The sequence below is a fragment of the Rhinichthys klamathensis genome, unplaced genomic scaffold (genome assembly GCF_029890125.1).
Source record: "Rhinichthys klamathensis goyatoka isolate OS25496 unplaced genomic scaffold, OSU_Roscu_1.1 h1tg000169l_1, whole genome shotgun sequence".
Classification (NCBI taxonomy): Eukaryota; Metazoa; Chordata; class Actinopteri; order Cypriniformes; family Leuciscidae; genus Rhinichthys; species Rhinichthys klamathensis.
This window is the reverse complement of record NW_026606700.1, coordinates 3,873,628-3,880,911: the sequence shown is the minus strand read 5'-3', so window position 1 is coordinate 3,880,911 and position 7,284 is coordinate 3,873,628.

The following is a 7,284-nucleotide window of genomic DNA, read 5'->3' as shown; positions in this document are numbered from 1 at the left end:
CGTTTACATTTATATTTTTTATTAATGTAAATCGAGGGGTAAAGAGTTTAATTGTCTGATAAATAATGAAAATTATAAAACATTTTATTTATGCAAAATGTACACTTTATTTTCTTGATACAATCATATTATATTATTAGTATAATTTCATATATACACTAAAATATATATTTATATAAAGAAAATTATATTAATAATAGAATATGATTATATTAAGAAAATAGTGTACATTTATTTTGCATAAATAAAATGTTTTATCATTTTCTTTGACATTAATCGTCGGCACATTTTATTAAGCAAATTTTACCCCTCAATTTACATTAATATAAAATTCATAAAAAATATCATTTTTATCAATATTCATTGTAGTATGTGTGCTGCCTTTAATTAAAAATAATTGAATTATAAAACGGATAGCACAACAATAAAATAAAATTGACTTTAATATTATAATCCTCATTAAAAAATAATGACAAAGACAATAACAGACACATTACACTAATGAGAACTGGGGGTCAAATGTGCCTAATTGTCTGAAAAATAATGCAACAAACTAATTTACAAGATTGTTTTCTTCATGCTTATTTATTCCCTATTTGGTCCTGGGGTGAAATGTGACCTGAACTTTGTTGTCCATTCTTAAGATAATAATCAAAATATAATTTATTTATTTTTTCTGCTGATTTTTGGGATAAATGTGACCACCTCTTGATGAGGTTCACCCAATGATCTGAAAAGAAAGTGACATAAATCATAATAGCTGATCAGCAGTGTGTAATAATAACTGGAAGATATATAAAATATTCTTGTAGATATAGTAATTGTTTTTAAAACCATGTGAAATGTTTTAAAATTGCATAAACCGCACACCTTTGAGCTGTTCTCAACCTTTTCTCTTGCTACCTTACACAGTAAAGAATATAACAGTAAAAAACATGTATTAGATGTTTTTTATTAACTGTATTAGATGATATGCTACTTTACGTCAAACTGTGAGTTCGACATTAACGCTACTGTTTACTGTTATTGGACATCAGCTGGCAGCTGCCATAATAAAGCAGTTTGGATTGAAGTGTTTGCTTGGAAATATATTTTATGAACCTATTCCACAGGACAAGGAAGCGATAAATTTTGGCACAAGGACTCAATATCTGTGGTCTGAAGTCAGAGACGGTTTCCTCTGAGTCTGAAGTTCCATTTTCTGTGTAGCGCCAGTGCCAGGTGATACACATGGTTGGCCGAGATCACAAATTGCGACCTCTACATCATTAGCATACACTAATTAGCGAGGAAAATAAACACGGCATCCTAATTATTCGGCGGAATGAGACACAAACAAAGGAAAGAACACTAATTACAGACCGTCGTTATCAAACCTGTCTATTGGTTAGGGTCAAAGATGCTGCTATACAGAGAGCACAGCTTTTCTTTGTAGGTTATGCAATGATATTTTCCTGTCAACGAGGCTGTTTATCTATCAAGCAAACGTGTCTCTAAATTAGGGCCATCACAGCTAAAATTTAGTTCAACTGTCAGCTTCTATTACTGAGACTTGTCCTTTGTATGTGATGTAAACAAGACATTCACAAAGAAACTTTTGACAGGCAGTGCCATTGCTTTTGACTGACTTCACCAGGGACCACACTAGGAACATGAATGCAGTGCAATTCCCAGAGGAATATGAACATTCATAAAGTCATATGAACATTCTCCATTTTATTATGGTCGTCTGCACTGCAGTCCCTATGGCAACAAGCACACAAATCCCACACATGTGATTCCCTGACAGGTCCCAAGGGTCCGACACACTTTAAACCTCACTGCGCTGTGCTATTGGGCCAGACACGATATAAGCCGTGACAATCACTGAGAGGTTTTTTTCCCCCCCGATGTTGTGTTTTCTAATTACGACTGTTTTCCTCCAGACCCCGTGTTTAGGGTGGTGCGAAGTGTGTACATCATTAGTTTCCTGCCAGCCGCCCGTCAACGTGTCCTTCACGAACCACTGCGCCACTAAGAAGTCATTTACACCGGTTCTCCCCATATGGTTTCATCACTATTCCGGCAGTCTCCGCTGCCGCTCATAAAAACCCTGGGACTGTCAGCCTTTTTAAAAATGGCATTATCCAGCTTAATGATGCAGCACTTTAATAGCAGTGAAAAAAGAAAGAAAAAAAAGTAATAAAGAGGCTGTGACTAGAATGCCTTCAATTCCACATAATAAAAAGACTGTTTGTCATTCATGGGCATGTGCAACGCAGATCAGCAGAAAATCTGGATGGGATGCTTTTCACAAGTTAGTGCACTTATAGAGATATAAGTACAGGCCTGGGCAAAGAAGGTGCGCTTTTCATTACATGACTACTGAGACTGATGGATGTGGAGGAGTCATGTGAGGAGGAGGGGGAAGCAACGCCTTTACATTGCTATGATTGGCTGATTACTCTATCAGTGTGCGATAATGCTAATCATGTCCATAAACGCTCGTAAAATAAGGGCAAACAGGTCGCACTAAACTTTAAATCCCCTAATCGGACACCGGTGCTTTTGAAGGTGTCTGAATTTTCATGAAATTAAATAATGCATGAAACTCCCATCGGTGCTTTTTTGGAATTGCACTCTCACGCTGTTGAGTAAATCTAGACCTTGGTGTGAAAGGGCCTTTAGAGTTGCCAAAAATATAACTTTTTTTGTTATTAAAAAAGGAGCAAACCCAGCCCTGGTGAGAAAAAGTAACGCAAAAGTAATGTAACGTATTACTCTTCAAAAGAAGTAACTAGAACACAATTAGTTACTTTTTAGGGAGTAACGCAATATTGTAATGCATTACTTTTAAAAGCAAATCTCCACAACACTGAATATAAAAAGGTGAGTTTTAGTATAAAAGTCAAGAAGTAACAAATAAAAGACATGCTTATTACTGCATTTTGTTTAATTTTTTAATGCAATTTTAAAATAAATTCTTTATTTTACTTTTACTTTTTTATATTCTCTGTATAGACTGCTTTGGAACAATTTGTATTGTAAAAAGCGCTATCCACCTTATTTTGTTTTAATGCAGAAGTAAGCTATTTGTATTTCTAGAAGAACTATTTGTGCTACAAACCAGTGTGTTTATTATTATGATAATAAATTAAAATGATATGAAAACAAGTACCAGTTTACAACATCAAGCAGTATAACAGATAGAAAAGGCTAAAAAAAAAATCCGGAAACATATGACACCGTTTAAAAACGGCAGCGGCAATGCACTCCTTCGTCAAAAATAAGGTGTATACAAAATAAGTTAAAATTGAAACTTGTTTTTATAAAGTTTGTGTTGATACAAGCACGCAAAGCTACAGTAGGCTGTTGATAGTTTAATGTAAATAATTGTTCTGTATCCCATTAACCGTTAAACAAATTGTGAAATTACTTTGGATTAAAGAACCCAAACCCAGAGACTTTGCCTTCTTACTTCAGAAGCCTGTACTAACTCTCTAAGACAAGCAATGTGAATTATTAGTATGTGCCGTTTTTGGCTTTCAGTTGTACAGACTGCTGTATTGAAGTATGACTCCCTTTAGGTACTAAGTGAGGCCAAACTGAAATTTGGCAACTTTATCATGCACAAGCCATATTTGCTATATACTTTGGCATGCCTATCCCAAAATAATGCGAAGTACTAAGGTGAAACTAAAATGTTGGAACTTGTATGATTAATACAGAATAATGATGGACTGGGTCATTCTTAACAAGTTTTGAGTCGTACTGGCACACATAGTGGCATTAGTGTAATGATTCAGACTGTTCTGTACACTTTGTACCCCGGGGGAAATGCCGTCGACATGTAGACAAAGTGCAAGAAACAATGGGGGAAAAAATGTCATCATCCTGCAGGCGTGCCCTGATTCTATAAGAATAATTTTCTGTTTCAAGTCCAGGCCTGAGCTGTTCAAAACTAACCAAGAACTAAAGAAAATTAGTCCCATAAGGACATTTCAAATCAGGATAACGACTAGTCAATGTAGAATTACAACCCATAAAGTTTTATTCATTCAACATGAGGGTTGAAATAAAGAGGTTTTACATGACAAGGTCTGAATTTAACTCATATTGATTTTGAGTGCTTAAAGGGGTTAAATGGAGAATTCAGAAACCTTTGTTATTAGCAACACATGTGGCCTTAAAGTACACTGCAGCCAACAATGCAAAGCTCATGCAGACGTGCACACGTAGCGTACAAAAGACTGAACCTCATTCAATGCCCCGATATTCTCTTGGCTACGTCTTTTTTTTGTTCTTTGCTTATACTGTTAACAAACATCCAGATGCCGTCCACACTGCTGAGAGCGACGTTTAGATGAATATGTAAATATGTGCTGCGAACTTTCCTCTCGATAACAAAATAAACACACAAGAAAAGTTACAGTGGTAAGAAAGCATCTGATCATAGCAATGTGGATATGTTTGCACAAGCTCTGCAATTCACCGGCATCATGTCGACAGATGAGGTAATAAAAATGACACTGTTATGATAGTTTGATAAAAAATATTTGTGACTATACTGTTCGTTTTTCTCTATTCAAAGGAAATGACAAATTAATATGCATATATATATATATATATATATATATATATATATATATATATATATATATATATATATACACTCACCTAAAGGATTATAAGGAACACCTGTTCAATTTCTCATTAATGCAATTATCTAATCAACCAATCACATGGCAGTTGCTTCAATGCATTTAGGGGTGTGGTCCTGGTCAAGACAATCTCCTGAACTCCAAACTGAATGTCAGAATGGGAAAGAAAGGTGATTTAAGCCATTTTGAGCGTGGCATCGTTGTTGGTGCCAGACGGGCCGGTCTGAGTATTTCACAATCTGCTCAGTTACTGGGATTTTCACGCACAACCATTTCTAGGGTTTACAAAGAATGGTGTGAAAAGGGAAAAACATCCAGTATGCGGCAGTCCTGTGGGCGAAAATGCCTTGATACTATCAGAGGAGAATGGGCCGACTGATTCAAGCTGATAGAAGAGTAACTTTGACTGAAATAACCACTCGTTACAACCGAGGTATGCAGCAAAGCATTTGTGAAGCCACAACACGCACAACCTTGAGGCGGATGGGCTACAACAGCAGAAGACCCCACCGGGTACCACTCATCTCCACTACAAATAGGAAAAAGAGGCTACAATTTGCAAGAGCTCACCAAAATTGGACAGTTGAAGACTGGAAAAATGTTGCCTGGTCTGATGAGTCTCGATTTCTGTTGAGACATTCAGATGGTAGAGTCAGAATTTGGCGTAAACAGAATGAGAACATGGATCCATCATCCCTTGTTACCACTGTGCAGGCTGGTGGTGGTGGTGTAATGGTGTGGGGGATGTTTTCTTGGCACACTTTAGGCCCCTTAGTGCCAATTGGGCATCGTTTAAATGCCACGGCCTACCTGAGCATTGTTTCTGACCATGTCCATCCCTTTATGGCCACCATGTACCCATCCTCTGATGGCTACTTCCAGCAGGATAATGCACCATGTCACAAAGCTCGAATCATTTCAAATTGGTTTCTTGAACATGACAATGAGTTCACTGTACTAAAATGGCCCCCATGTCACCAGATCTCAACCCATTAGAGCATCTATGGGATGTGGTGGAACAGGAGCTTCATGCCCTGGATGTGCATCCCCCAAATCTCCATCAACTGCAAGATGCTATCCTATCAATATGGGCCAACATTTCTAAAAAATGCTTTCAGCACCTTGTTGAATCAATGCCACGTAGAATTAAGGCAGTTCTGAAGGCGAAAGGGGGTCAAACAGTATTAGTATGGTGTTCCTAATAATCCTTTAGGTGAGTGTGTGTATATATATAGTATTTAGAGCATTCATAAACATATATATTAAAAATTAATAGATCAAAATCATCTGTGTAAAAATGGTTAAAAAAGTCTTTATTTGATTAAAAATCATGTTAATATAAAGGAACAAAAAATGTCCACGGTTGGTTATATATAGTGATATAGTGTAAATGCAGGGACAATAGTGATATGGTAACATTTGTCACTATGTTTTTGAGCAAGATATTTTAAATTAGTTATTTAAAATAACCATAACAGCAAATGGTCAACAAGTTTTCAGAATTTAATCACTTTGGCATTTCCTTAGGGTGATTGCACCTTTAAGTGACATTTATTCGTTTGAGATATATTAAAGCAGCACTAAGTAGGAATTCCGTTTTTGTCAAACAGCGACCCCTAGAGTCGCTGTGGAGTACTTGTACTGTCGTGAATAGCACTCACGCAGAGATGGCTCGCACTCACGGCCGGATCCCCTCCCCCTGTACACCGGTACCTGTTCAGTAGGATGGACGCTGTAACGAGTGGAAATAAGCAATGGCCCCTTTAAGAGGTGCGAGCGCCCTGTTTAACTGTCGGCAGTCTGTATTGTATGTGCGCCTCGAACACCACATGCATACGGCGCCGGGTTATTTCTGTTTGATGCTCATTTTATCAGAATTTTATCAGATCGTTTTTTTGCCGTAAAGCAATTAGTTACCTCGCGAGACCTGATATCACATGATACTTCCTAACACTGAGGCCGGCGGCCCGCTGGCCCAAAGTTGCAAGGGTGGTTTTGCGGCTCACAGGCACCAGGGGGGTGCGAGACGACCACCATTCAACACGAAATCAGTAATATAAACATTACAATGACTCCAAAGCTGTTCGGTTAAGGTAAAAAGGTTACTTAGTTCACCTTTAACCCATATCTTAACATTTCAGTACTCATTTCTTTACTCTGGTCTACTCTGTATCTGTCAAATGATGTCAGCATAGTTGTGCTGGTATTAAAGCAAAAACAAGCCCTTTTTTTACACTGGGTTCTGAGTTCTTAGAATAGGTTCTGTATTATGCTAGCAGTATTAGGAAATGCTTTTAAGAGTCTGCCTTGACAACGTAATGTGTCACATTAGACGTACTGCAGAAGCCAGTATTCAAGAGTAATGTGCAAGAACCACATTATTGTAATTCTGTCTTCCTCCATTTATGTGTGTGTGTGTGTGTGTGTGTGTGTGTATCTGTTTGTGTACATAATGCAGGCACATTGTTGACATTAAACAGGGTTGTGAGTGCTAATTTGCACCCCAAACGTGACAAACAGAAAAACTGTGAACTATAAAACGCAAGCAAAGTCTTTGTTCTTCACTTCTTTTTTTAACACATAGCAATCAGCGTTTCTCTCATTAAGGAAAACATCACCTTCCCTCCCACGTCACAGTTTTAAA